Consider the following 15907-nt stretch of genomic DNA (forward strand, 5'->3'; position numbering starts at 1 on the left):
AGTACCCGAGCATTCATATAACAAATTGAAAGAATACTTGAGACCACGGCATTAGATGTTTGGGCCTCTTACTGTGTTAAAGCAAACACCCTTGCCTGGCCTCTACCAACAGAACTCTGATGTCTGGACCCAGATGACCTACCTTGAGAGGAAGTACCAGCACCTCTACCCTTTGATCGACTAGCCTCCCGGCCAGATGAGGCAACAACTGAAGGAGCCGACGAAGTTGGCTGGGTGGAACCACGAGCAAAATCTTGTGATTGATGAGCCTTCGGACAATCTCTCCTAATATGCCCAGGTTAACCACACCCGAAACAAGTTCTTGTGGTAAGGAAACATCGTCCACTATGTCATCTCCCACAAATATCACAAGGGTGGGTGACTTGACTACTCTGTCTCGAATCTTGTTGTCTCCTAACTTTGAAAGTTTTCTGTCTTGTCCCAACACTAGCACTAGGCAGGTCACTCATTTGTTGGGATAATCATAAATCCCTCTGTGGACCCTGATGGTTAGAAGACGAACCACCACTACTGAAATCTCTTCGACCTTGATAACCTTCAATCTTGCCCCTCTTTTCCCTATCCCTCTAGCCCTACTCTCACTGGTCCTCATCTCAATGCGCTGAGCACAATCTACTGCTGCGAAATAGGTAGTGAAATCTCGAGATGCCACAACCCTAAACAGTGGCTCTACTAACCCATCCATAAACCTCTGAATCTTCATCTCCTCAGTAGAAACGAGGTAGGGAGCATAGTGAGACAACTGTGTAAACTTGATGTCATAATCTGACATTGTCATATTCGAAGTCTGTACCAAATTCTCAAACTCTCTAGCTCTGGCATTACGTACACTGAGTGGTAGAAACCGATCCAAGAAGGCTGCACTAAACTCACTCCAAGCCAATGATGCTGCATCCGTCGATCTGCCTCTACACAAGGAGCTATACCATTCCTACGCCACATCCTCTAATCGGAAGGAGGCTAACTCGACTAATCGGACACTAGAGCATCCCAAAGCTTTACATATCTTCTCCATCTTATCTAGGAAAACCTAGGGTTTTTCTGATGCATTAGACCCTGAAAATGATAGAGGCTTAAGCTTTAGGAAATCAGGAAGAGAAATCTCTAAGTGACCCCTCTCCACCTCACGATATTGGCGATCGGCCTGTCCTTGGGAGCTAGGAGATTCTTGTACTGTAGGTCTCCCCTCTACTACCCTCTGTATATCCTACATATGGGTCACCATCATCTCTACAACCCGGTTAACTCCCTGTAGGCCTGCCGCCAAATCCTCAATAGTAATACCCCTAGTTGGGTGTCTATCTATATCACCTAAGGACTGTCCCTCCTTTTGCCTACTCACAGGCATATCCGACCTCACTGGCCTAGTGACCCTGCCATGTCTACCTCGGCCTCTCCGGGTGGATGCCCGTGATCTATCTGCCATCTCAATGCGAGCATCTTGCTCCCCTACCCGTCTTGAGGAGGCTCGTGTCTTAGGTGGCATTATTACCTAGACAAGAGCAAACACCTGTTATTAAACACATATTATAATCATACGTAAGGCAAAAGGTGGTTTCTAAGATAGGGAATCTATGCGGTCATTTAGTTGTAATATGTGTCGTGGTTCACACTTCACAACCGAAGTTCCCACATAAAAACCTGACACTCTGCTAGACCAACAAATGGAAGTCCTAGGACCTAGACAAACTTAGGGCTCCGATACCAACATTGTCACGACCCAAATTTCGGGCCATGACCGGCGCATGGGTCCAATGGACGTAATCCACTAAACCCAAGCAAGCTTATTATTTATCTTACTTATAATTCCATCTATTATCACTAAGTCATATTTCATAACTTTGAATCAAAATAGTGATATACATTGCCAACTCGTACTGGCATTACTCATTTAAAATTTACATTAAGTTCATTTATACATAACAAAATAATACTCGACTTCCAGTGGAGAGACTCGGATGAATATACAGCTACTGAATGCCGAGACACCTACCAAAAGATGGACACAAGTCTACAAGGACACCTCGTCCTAATTATCGGCTACCTCGTGATTTGAAAACATGAATTTGAAAATGGTGAGTATAAACCCAGTGAGTGAACAAGGAAGGGAACAAGCAACAATTAGGGAGAATTTAAAATCATGATGCACTTGTTTCAAAACAATGCAATTTAGTTCATTCCTATTTAAAACCCCTCCAAACCCGAGAGTTTCTCACTACAGCGAGCATGAATTTTGTTGCAGCCAAAACGGAGCAACAAGAGAAACATTTTTCCTCACTCAACAAAAAGCCATCCTGCTAAACTAATAAAATCAACATAAAATTCATGAAAATTCTCAAAGTACAATGTGTCAAATTTCACATACATTACAACCATAAATCATTGTCCATCAATTTGCTATAATACACACTTTTACATATGTATATATATATATATATATATATACATACTTATATACCCATCATCATCATCTCAGCAACCCATCATCATCATCACCAGCTCATCATCATCATCCCCAGCTCATGCGCACTCCCTACTCGCACATGGCTGGGTCATCACCGGGTTATGCGCACTCCCTACTCGCACATAACCGGGTCATCACCAGGTTATGCGCACTCCCTACTCGCACATAACCGGGTCATCCTCGGCTTATGCCCACTCCCTACTCGCACATAGCCGAGTCAACATAATTACAGAACATTATATTCAAGCATATATGTATATCATCATAATGCAGCCACATAGAAATCCATAATAACCACATTTCATAACATAAACCTTTTCTAAAAAGCTTGTTCCCAAGGCATTCATTTTCATGAAAAATTTCATAAAATCATTCAAACACTTTGTTCAAAATAGTCATATTCCCAAAACAATTTTGATAGGCAGTCCACTCACAGGTGTCGAAAATCCAGATTCCGGGTGCACTCAGACTAATAGTCCTCAAGCGCAATTCCTTTGGCTTTTCTGGATGTCTCACTACCTTGACAAATAACGAAGTTGAGGAATTTACTATATTGTCCCTAAATTGATATAAACTAATTTAAATTACTAATGCTTGGTATGTAAATGCAAAAATATGTTCGATTACCTCCTAATGGCGGTATCAATTAAATTCGACCGATCACCCGATTAATTGGCGATTGTGTCCAAATCACCTCTATATTAATTCATTTTTCCTCTAATACCTTAATTTACCACATACCATTTAAATAAAGCCAAATTCAGCATTAGAACCCTCATAGTTCCTTATAGAAAAATTTGATCATTTGGTGCACTAGCACCGAAATTTTTTTCTACATAACCGTTTCACCTTAATTCATCATTTTCCAAGCCATTTTCGTTGAAATAAAAACAATCCCCCATTTCTACTCAGCCCTCATGGTTCGACCAACAAGGAACCCTAGAGAAGTTGAATATTTCTTTTGTGTTTTTGTTCATAACACTAACATAGTCTAAAATCAAATTATTCCAACAACGATTCCTCTTCCATACCCATTTTTTAAAATTGAATTCATCATGATAACTCAATATTCAACCATGGAAATCAAGAACAAAAGCATGGGTAAGCTAGGTATCAAGGAGAATTAAAGAAATTTTAACTTACCTAGCTTGTTTCCTTGATTTCTTCACTTTCTCTTTGAATTTCCACCTAGGTTTTCTTGTTTTTCCCTTTGTTCTTCCTTTTTTCTTGTTGCTGGTTGTCTAGGCCGAATATGGTGAGAGAATTGGGGATTTGATGGGCTGATTTCTATAGAAAATAATAAAATAATCAAGCATGCCACGTGTCACATGCTTATTGGCCCAATTTTTAACTTTTTGACTTTTTCTTCTTAATTTTTCACCACAATTATTCTGGTATTTATCCAATCCTACCACATTTAAAATCCGTTGGTCTTGACAAGTGCTGGGGCGAAAAATTTACCGATTTGCCCCCGAGGTGGAAAAATTACGATTTTGCCCTTATACTCCGAAATGTACCGGAATCAAATTATATCTACTTTTCAACCTCAAATAACACTAATATTGATCAATATTAACCAAATGGGGCAAAAAATCTTTTTTTTTAAAAAAAATTCCCGTTTAGTCCTCTAGTGGTAAAATTACCATTTTGCCCTTGTACTCCAAAAATACTGGGAATCACAATTTTTCACTGCTAATCATAATTTTATACTCCAATAATCATAATTATATTTCATATAATTATTCTTGGTCAAATGTGATCAAATCTTGGCTAGGAATCTCCATTTAATCATCAAATGGTAAAATGACCGTTTTATCCTTAATTGGTTAATTTTCCTAATGGACTCCAAATTGGACCTTGAACTCCGAATCACTATTCTAAGCCATTCTGTGGGTTTTAAAATTTTCAATTTCCTCTTAGAATTTCTATTTGAACTAGTTCAAGGCTCGATTTAATTTAGTTGTAGCACTCAGTACAATACCGTTTTTTAATCGAGCTTGACAAGGTCTCACATGCCATGTGTCATGCTTTTATTATTTTATTATTTCTTTATAAATAAAAGGCATAAAAATCAACCCATTTCTTTCATATGGTTGGCCAAACCAAGAGCAAAGAAGAACAAAGGGAGAAAAGAAAAACAAAAACCCTAGGTGGAGAAATTCAAGGAAAAATTGGTGAAAATTCAAGGAAACAAGTGACAAAAGGTAAAATTTCTTGATTTTGACTTGTGATCTAGCTTTCCCATGCATTTCTCCTCATTTTCCATGGTTAAATTACACGTTTTCATGATGAATTCATGGTTGGTTGGAATGGGTATGGAGAGAGAATGATGTTAGATTGATTTGATTCTAAGTTATGTTAGTGTTTATAGTTAGTTAAGCATGTTTAGAAACAAAACAATAAGAAAAGAATCCATTTTCCCCATGAACCTTCAATGGCCGAGCCCTATGTGAACTGTAGAAGTAATGAATTGATTTTATGATCAAGTGAATTGGTTGAAAAATTGATGAAATGATGATTTATGGTGAGAAAATGGAATGGGAAAATATTTAGTGATAGTGCACCACAATGGCCGAAATTTTCAAGAAGAGTTGTGAGGGTTGTTAGGCTAAATATTAGATTATTGGAATTGTATTTAGTGAATTAAAATATTAGAAATGAAATGGAGCAATTGGAGCCAAATCGGACACAATTGTCATTTAATCAGGTAATAGGCCGAATTAGGTCAGCACCGCATTTAAGCGATAGTCGGATAAGTTGCATATCATATCATGCATATACACCGAGCCTAAATTGATTTTATAATGGTTAAGCATTGATGTGGTGAATTATGTATTGTACATTGTGGATAGGTGGTGAGTAAATTACACTAGTAAAAGTATAGAGATTATGCTTGGAGACTGGGATTAGGAGTACATCGACTCCTAGAACTGTGAGTAAACTTATTATCATCTTAATTATCTAGAGTAGTTTTATACAATTGTGTGATTTTATGAAAAATGGGTTTAAATGGTAAATTGCTATGTTTTAGGAAAAATTGTGATTTTATAAAATGATTTTATAAATTTTCTAGAAAATTGAATATTGGTTTTGAAAATAGAGTAATTGGACATTGCTTGCTTATGTTGTAAATTTATGGTTTTAAATTGAATGGCTTTTGACAATATATGAGCATGAATGGCTAAACTGATTTTTGGTTTTAGAATTATTTGTATTGTGTATTTAGCCTTGAGAGGCTAGGTTGCGATAAATTGCCATGTCACGCAGAAAAAGATTTCATAAATCAGGTGGTAGATAAAATAATCATAGTCACTGCAGTGGTGGGGGTTTCCATGGACTGCCTATGAGAGAGGCACGGTAACCCAATTATATATTTACCTTTGAGGGGAGATGTTGGATGAAGTATCTCCTAAAGTAAAGATTTGGGTGCACTTCATGTGGACCACCGCGTGAGAGTGAGACTCAGCCAACGCCAAGGTATGGCTAAAATTTCGGATGTAAAGACATTTAATAGCCTTGGCCGACTCGGTTGGGATAACCCTCGATCAAGGTATCCCTAATAACTGAGTATAAGAATGATTTTTGTTACGAGCCAAGCTTTTCAGGAAATCATAAGCCTATTTGTTTATTTGGTTGAAATGAGTTGAAAGGTAATGAAATTACAATATGATGACTTATTTTAATTCGTCTCCATTTACTCACCTTTAGATAGTTTAGATGGTGTTTGTTTACTCATTGGGATTTTATAATCTCACCACCCTCATTTCCTCACATTTCAGGCTCGGGGAATTCCATAGTTAGCTAACTTTGACAAGGACCTTCATTTGGACTTGAATTGGCAAAAGCTGTAGGTTTTCAGCTTCCGATACATTTTGGTTAGATGTGAGCCCACGTGTCGCTGTAAAAGTGATTTTATGCTTTGGTTATTTGCTTTATAGTATATATGAATATAATTAGCTTTTACGCTATAAGAATTATTTACCGATAGCTTTATAAAAATTATTTTATAAGAAAATAGTTTATTTTATTGAATATTTTTTTTATATTCAAATGGTCAAATTTTCACTTCAAATGAACGTTTTAGATACTGAATTTGTTTTTAAATCACTAAATATATATTTTTTGCTTACCTACTACATTTTTAGCAAGTTTTGAGATTTTTGATGAAAAATGACGAAAATGCCCCTGTGAGCCAGAAAACAAAATGTTATGTTCTGATTTGAAAATGACTCGTAATCCTTCGAATTATGATATTTGATAACTATTGCTCACCGAGGAAGTGCGAAAGCTGATACGAGAGCCTTACGAGGTTTCGATCGGCATTCGGGGTAAAGAATGTCTGTCGAGGCTTCGCGGCGGTTATCACAAGCCTGATGGGGAGTTTCGGGTCGTGACATACATAATCCAAATAGACTCCTAAATTGATCTTTAAAGCAATTTCTGTATCAAGCTCAAATATAAGACTCCATATGTTATTTAGACTAAAATCAACATTTCTAATTCATTTTATTTCAAACTACTAAATCCACAGCTAACCCTTTAATCTTTTGACTTCACGCTAAGCATAGCAAAATTCACGCTCATCCTTAGAGCAGAGTTGTTTACTAGCCTTTTACTTCATGACCACATATTAATAACAACAATCACTAATTTTCACCCTTGAGTTAATTCATGTACTTATAACCATACACCATAATAGTTCAAATCAAACCTTGGAATCTCCCAATTACTTAATTGAAATCAAAACTAACTCCATCTAAGCTGCTATACACATATTCAATAAGTATTAGCAGATAAAATATTTCAGAAGCCCAACACCATTTATTTATGGGCATAACAAGCTCAATTAATGTAATGCACTTACCTCTGTGCACATAAGTATTGGTTTATACCTCCCTTAATACTTAGATTTATAAACCTCAAGTGAATATCGACAATCACTATTTATTTCAGTCAAAATATGCCTCTTATTACCATTATCACATGTGCCCCTTTATATTGACCTTAAATACAATCCATAGTCATCTAATTTTCTTTCCACTGACAATCATGGGCTTAAGTTATAACTCCACCAAATGAATGAGTTATTACGGACCTATTACTCCAGTTACATTTCCCTCCATCCTTAATCGAAGGGATATACCTTCACACTAACCTTTTTTATTAGGAACGTTTACTTAAAATCTTCCAACAACAGCTTGTGTCTCGGATGATATCTCAAACCCGTACGACAACACCACTTATGACCTTTATATGACGTTAGTAAAAGGGTAGGTTACTAGGAATAGGAGTTTATATAGCCTCTTGCCTATGACATGTGCTGTAGTCACAAGCCATAAACAAGACTCTAAATTAACTCTGACAACTCCGCTGACTGACACGAGAATCCCTAGGACTCAACTAAACCTAGAGCTCTGATACCACCTTTGTCACAACCCAATTTTGGGGCCATGACTAGCTCATGGGCCCAATGGGCTCAGCCCACTAAGCTCAAGCAAGCCTTTTTGTATAATCTTATACAGTAATTCATATCCCTTTAAAATCCAAGATTCATAATGTTCAAATATAGTCTATTTGAAAACAATTCATAAAACCTAATTATGCATTCATAATGGCATCATCTACCATAATATACATATATAGCTTGACAAATGAATCTTAGTATTTTACGTCAAGTATTCATATACACATAATTAGGCCTTGACTGTGAACGGAGTGACTGTGGTCATGGTTGCTAATATTTACTGTCATGGTAAACCTACCGAGCAATGGATAGGGAAAAACACCTTGTCTTAGGATCAAATCACCTTTAACTCGGGGAAACCTAAAACATGAATTATAAAAATGTGAGTACAAACTCAGTGAGTGAACATAGGAAGGGAACAAGCAGTGACAAGGAATGGTTTAGAAAACATGATGCACTTATTGAAAAACAATGCCATTTAGTTTAGTTCTTATTAAAATCCCTCCATTAAACCCTTGGTTGTAAAACCATTTAATGATTAAGGAACCGTATTCAACATGAAATTGGAAAGAAGGGAAATTTCCAACAATTATTCAAGTAAGGCAGTATAAACAGAATGTTTCTCGTTGCAATAAATCAATTTGCAAATAACGGCAAATTTTCAAGATTCATGATATACATCTCACCCAACTCATGTGCATCCCACCACATCGTGCACATAGTCGGACATCCCATCTCACCCAGCTCATGTGCATCCCACCACATCGTGCACATAGCCGGATAGTATCTGTGAGACCTTGACCTTTATAGACTCATAGTTAGTAATATACGCGATATCCCTGATCAGGGGTAATTTTGTCATTTCTTTAGTAAGCCTATAAAAGTAAGATTTTAAACAATATTATGGCCTAAGTAGGCCTAAGGCATAAATGGATGATGAAATTAGGGGTAAAATGAAAAGGAAACAAAAATTTTGATGATTTTCATGATAGAGGCAAAATGGTCATTTTTCACCTCGAGTTAGAATTTTAAGTTTTCATGAACCCGAGCATGTCTAGACCATTATGGACCTTGTCCCAGTGTCAAAAGAGTGAAAATATTGCGTAAAAGATTATAGGAGAATAAGCTAATTTATGGAGGGGCAATTTGGTAATTTCAAGGGAATGAATAAGCTTGGGCTATAAATATCTTCTTCTTCTAGCAATTTCTTGAATTTCCAGCAGCTTGTCTTCTTCTTCTTCTTCCATCTCACGTTGCTTCCAACCTCCATGGAAGCTTGATATGGAGCTTGCATAATTTTCTCTCTCTAGCTTTAGTTTTCATACCTTTATACCTTTTTGTCTAGAACCCTTGTATTCTTCCACTTTCTCTCCTTAACACCCTTGAAAAATCTTATTTTCATACTTTCTCTCACTAGTTGGGCGTTCTAGAGAAAGAAAGAGAGAATTACCCCATTTGTTTGGAAGCTATTGGAAGAGATTTCAACTACAAAGAAACCCTAGAGTGAGTGATGAACTAAGCTTGGTTTTTAGCTATGAATAATGGCTAGTAATTGGGATTATGAGCTATTTTATTGTTGAATATGTTCATTCATTTTATAGTGATTAAGATAGTGAACATAGATAGTCATTTAATGTAGCAATTGAAAGCTAGCTAAGAGATAGCTTTTAAGGTTTATAGTATGTGAATTGACCTATTGCTGATGCTAATGTGATTTTAGGTTCTAACAAAGCCCCATCACCCCAATTGGATCATTAAGGGAATTAGAGTCAACTAAAGGCTCAATAATAAATTGGTGAGTGAACTGCATTCAAAACTTGTTTTGGGTATATAATGTATTTGCCAAACATTTGAATGGATTATCTAGCTTTTCATAAAAACAAGTGCTTTGGGAACAAGATTTTGATAAATTGTCTCCATGTTGTTACATGTGACTATTATTGATTCATGCACTACCACATTGTGTTGATATATATATATGAATACATTGTTGTGTAATGACATTGACTCGACTATGTGTGAGTAGGGAGTGCACGTAAGTCGATGATGACCTGGTTATGTGCGAGTAGGGAGTACGCATAACCCGGTGATGACCTAGCCATGTGTGAGTAGGGAGTGCGCATGAGTTGGGGATGATGGGATGATGTGCATGATGATGACATGATGGTGTACATGATGATTGATATATATATATATATATGCATATATGGTATATGGTTGAAATGCAAAAGTGTGAACATTTGATTTGTTGAAATTTGGGAGTTTGCATGTGCTACATGTTGCTTTTGTTATTTAGCAGGATGACTTTGTTTTAAGGAAAAAGGACATTTTTTTCTTGATGTTCTGATTCTCGCTACAGCGAGAACCTCTCAGGTTTTTGGAGGGTGGCTGGCCGAAAACTCGCTACAGTGAGAAAATACTGTAGCATTCTCGCTGCAGTATGAAAGTTTCTATTTTGGGGCAGAAATTTCGTTGCAGCAAGATTCATTTTCGTTGTAGCGAAAAACTTACTATTTTGTCTTACATTTTGATCAATTGTGGCCCTATTTTCCACTTCTTTGCTACCAAATTTGAGCATGGATTTCCAACATTAAGGAATAAATGAATTAAGCTTAATATGAGGAGGTTTGGTGAGAAACCCTCGGTTAGTTGATAATTTAAATCAAGTGTCGCTGCAGCAAAAATTCATTCTCGCTGCAGCGTAGCTGCAACGAAAATGCCTTTTCGCTGCAGCGAGGACCTGTCGTTTGTTTGACCTGATTCGCATGAATGCTATTAAAGTTTTCACACTCTAAATCCTTTGTTGAATATGGACCCTTTCATAAAGTGATTTACTCATGTGGGGTTTTCATGAGGGGTTTTAATAAGAATAAAAACAAATTGCATTGTTTTGAAAAAGAATGCATCATGATTTCGTTAAACATTCCTTATGGTATGCTTGTTCCCTTTCTTGTTCACTCATTGGGTTTATACTCACCGTTTTCAACTTCATGTTTTCAGATCACGAGGTAGTCGGTAACTAGGACGAGGTGTCCTTGTAGACTTGTATCCATCTTTTGGTAGGTGTCTCTGCATTCAATAGTTGTACATTCGTCTGAGTCCCTCCGCTGGAAGTCGAGTATTCTTTTGTTGTGTATAGACAAACCTAATGTAAATTATTAAGATACATGTTCTAGATAATTTATATACACTTGTTTAGTATGCTAGTATGAGGTGGCAAATGTTTAATATTATTTTGATCCTAAGTTATGAAATGTGACTTAGCAGTTTATGATGGAATGATGAACATGTCAGATTAATAAGCTTGCTTGGGCTTAGTGGACTACGTCCATTAGGCCCATGTACCGATGATGACCCGAAATTTGGGTCGTGAAAGTATCACCATCCATCTCCCTCACCACTGTAATCACCGGCAAGTGCGCACTCACCCCACACATGCATGGTTGCATTTGTCATACAATGGTACCATTTATGACATAGTATATATATATATATCAACATTATACAAAAACATATGGATTCATCCTTTTACACATTTCACATTTCCCAACATCAAACATTTTATAAAGGGCTTGTTTGAAGGAAATTTTAAAGCAAAAATCGATAAAATTTCCAAATGATTCATTGAAACACATAAACATTTCCCCAAAATATTTTGAAATGCAAGTTCACTCACCTGACAAAACTAGCACCAACAAGGTCCTAATCCAAGTAGTCCCGAAATACCATTAAACCTATATTTAGTAATAAACCATAACAACCTCAATTAAGTCATAAATTAAATCTAATAATTATAATGAATTTACATTAGGCAATCTACCCTCTAACCTAACATTTAACCTAAGTTTCTAGTCTAATTCACAAACCCATTTGGCCAACTACTCCAATTTAAAATTTCGTTACTTGGATGATCTTGGAGGCATGAAGATCAACAAAACACCTAATCTTTCTAAGAAAAATAATTTGAAGAAATTAGGGAATAAATCTGAAAATATAACCATAAATTCAAAAATTCCAAAAGTTGGAAATATATATATACCTTTCAACTTTGAAAATGAAGATTTGAAGCCAAAAATCCAAGTGTTGTTGAAAGTGAAGTAGAAATAGAAAGTATAAGAAACAATGAGAGAATTTTCTTTCTCAATCTTAGGGTTTAGATGTGCTGGAAATTAGGGTTAGAAGTTGCAAATTCAGTTCCCAAGAAGTTTGGAGAAGCAAGAAGCAAGAAAAGAAAGGAAATAAGAAGAAAACAAGGAAAAGAAATTGAAAAACTCCATTTTCATGGTGGTAAAGGTGAATATGGCGTTGGGTGGGGAGGAAGAAAAAAGAAGTGGCTAGAAGCTGGTGGAAGCTGCTAGAAAATGATATTTATAGCCAAAGCTTATCCAATTTTTCATGCAATTACAATAATGCCCTTAACAAGGTGGCTTATCTTACTCCTATCCTTTGTTCAATCCTTTTATTCTTTTGACACTGAGAAAAGGTCCAAAATCCTCTAAAAAGGTCCCTTGAATAGCCTGCCAAAAGCCCTAGCTTCCAAAGTCCCATAAACTTGTTAATTGTGGAAAATACGGTGAGGGCTGCGGCTCTCAATTTCTAGTGCCGCGGTGCTCAAATGTTCTACCAAATTATGTTCCTCTAGCCTAGTACTTTCACTTTAACAAAGATTTTGACCACTTTTCGGTTAGAACTGGGCAAAGTAGTAAATATAAAAGTTGTATCCATGACTCTTATCTTTCTAATGGTAAAAAAATCATGTCATTTTCACTTGTGTAGTGGGATATATCCTTGAAAAACCGAAACATATGCAAATAGAGCAACAGTCCATTGTGCACCTTTCTTCACCAATTGAAATTATTTTTAATCCAACTCCTATAAAAACGTAAAATAAATATAAATAACATAAAACTAACATTGTTAGCCACCATATCAAGGTACTGGGTACTATAGTATCCCTAAGGCTATTTGCATTTTCCCCTTTGCATACCGAGTGGTGGGGGCAAAATAAATTGTAAAGATAGCGTCTTATGAAAGGCTCACCTTGAAGTCAATTTTGCCAGTTCTTAAATTCCATCTAAACCCCATTTGCACCAACAACACACACCCTCTAATATCATGTGTTGAGATTAATTTAGAATTCATAGTACGATTGCTATTAGAAAAAGTATGTAGAGTTATTAAACAACTTTGCCAATGTTGTTCAAACATTTTAATGCTATACAAAAATCATGATCAAAGTGTTATATTGATCATGTTGCCTTTACACCAAAAATATAAGACAATGTGCTATACAACTGTGAATGAAATTCCACAAATTGTTAATATTAGCAAGTAGGCAAAAAATGTGCAGTCAAGTTGTTGTTCTCTCAATGGATTGGTTTGGAGGATGCCCTGCACTTAAAAAAAGAATTACAGTGTTGTATATGTGAAAACTATTAGAATGAAAAAAGTAATCTAGACCTGCTAAAACATTCATCATTAAAAGCATGAAGTTCATGATGAAAATAATATTAGGTAAAAAAACACAAAAAAACCCCAAATCCCAAGACTGTTTTTGTTTAATTTTCTATTCACGTAAGTATACATATTAAACAGATAGTATAATGGCAAGTTGAGTGCTGATCTCATAGAGAATTGATCTAAAATTTCACTAAGTACTAAAATTAACACAATTCAGTCTTATCTAAATAAATAAAATCAAGTAACTAAATAAATTATAAATTAACTAAATCTAATTAAGAAGAATTTAAACTAAAAAATCAAAGTAATAATAAAATTAGATAAAAATCAATTCAAACAAGCCTAAGATTACAATATTCCTCACACTTCATCTAAATCTTACCTCTCTCTCTTAACTTATTGCAACAAGATGAATTGCTAACCTAAAGTCCTTAATTATTTATAAGGCTCTCTTAAAACTCTTATAAAAATATTATTTTAATCAAAACACTATATCTCTATCTGTATTGAAATTAAAATAGACACATTAAGTTCAAGCTCTAATATTGCTACATACGGCGTATTGGTATATCTCTATCTTATACACAAATCAATTTATTCATCGAAGCAACTAATTATGATCATATGCTTTTCCAATTGTAGCCTACTCTAAACTCTTTTCAATTTGGCTTCATAAGGATGCATTTATAGGGCTCATAAACATAATTTCGGTCTAGTTTAGACTCTCATCTTCTAAAAGGAGTTTTTACAAACCTGTAGTGTTGTGGCGTTGGCTTTCTACTACACGGCATCGACTTGTGATGTATTGTTGTCCTTCTTCAAGGCAGAACTGGGCAAAGTGGTAAACATCAAAGTTATAGCTTTATCTCTTAGCTTTCCAATGGTTAAGAATCACGTCATTTAGACTTATGCACTAGGATATATGCTCAAAAAACTAAAACTTGTGTAGAGAAAGTCTACACCTAGAACGCACTCTCTTAGTCCAATTAAAAGTCCTTCTTCAAAGCATACCTACAAAAGCATAATTTAATCAATAGCAGCATTTCTTAAGCAATTTAACATTTAACTTAGCCTAAAATAATCTAAATTGAATTGACCAAACATATTTTACTATAATTAAATAAATAACTAAAAACACCTAAAATCTATGTTAAAACTCAAGAATCTAGAAACTTACTAGCTAAAATTAAAACCAAATAACTCTATATCATTAAGTTATCAACTATCGCAACCCATCCCTGGGCCTTGACCGATGCAAGGGCTAAGTAGGCAAGCCCACTTGACCGAAAAAAGCTTCCAATACAAAATGCATTAGGATAAACAACTATGATATTTAAGAGAGTTCCTTTTCTCATTAATATGCATGCACGTACTATTATACTAAAAGTATATATTTCATTTGAAAATTTCTAACTTTTTCCAAACACGTGTATGTGTAAAACCATCAAAACCAAAGAATTTACAAATTTAGATACCAAAATATAATGCGCCAACCAAAGGCCAAGTATAAACATTTATCAAAGCTTTTAACCAAACATAGTATGACTTGAACTCAGCAAAACAACTTAACAGAAGGCCAAAAACCCTAACTTGATGCCTTGAAGTCCACTTACCAAGTATTATCAAAGAAGTGACCCCCTTTGATAAGCCAACCAAAGATTTATCTGTAGTGACCATGTAACAGCCCAAAACCCTGAGCCATGACTTGCGCATGGGCCCAATAGGCATAGCCCACTAGGCCCATGCAAGCCTTTCTATGTAAACCTGTCAATAGTCCATCTATCATTTCTTTTTATTTAAGATCTAAAACTCGTAATTTCTAATAACCATCTCTTCAAAATTTAAATCGTGAAAACCAAGTACATACGAAGTTAACAACAAATCTCACAATTTACATTAAGCCATCACTTATAAACATACAACAGACCCTTGACAACAAGCGGAGTGACTCTTGGCATGGGTGCTATCATTGAGAGTCGTAGTGAACCTACCGAAAGATAAATAGGAGGGAGCACCTCGACCTAGGATCCAACTACCTTCAATCTTGAAAACTAAAACATGAAGTTGAAAAGGGTGAGTACAAACCCAGTGAGTGAACATAGGAAAGGAACAAGCAAATGATACGGAAGATTTTTTTTAGAAAACAAGATGCACTTGTATTGAAACCATGCAATTTGTATATCATAAACAAAACTTGATGCCATGCTATTTTTTAACTCATTTTGAAAACATTTTAGAATTTCAACTTTCAATATACAATTCAATCACATTAAATTTTCCAAAAATCTCTACTCTACAAGACAAGTGCACATGCGTGTAAAAATTCACATATACATTATGTATATGTAAATATATAGATAATTCAAACATACACCAAGGTCATCCCCACACTAGTCACCACGGCTCTGTACATGCACCCGCAAACCTCAACTTAGCTCATGTGCACTATAACACCGCACATAGCTAATATCCTCATGTGCACTCCCACACCGCACATG

Source organism: Theobroma cacao, chromosome 10 (assembly GCF_053813885.1).
Source record: "Theobroma cacao isolate CCN51 chromosome 10, ASM5381388v1, whole genome shotgun sequence".
In the NCBI taxonomy this organism is placed as follows: domain Eukaryota; kingdom Viridiplantae; phylum Streptophyta; class Magnoliopsida; order Malvales; family Malvaceae; genus Theobroma; species Theobroma cacao.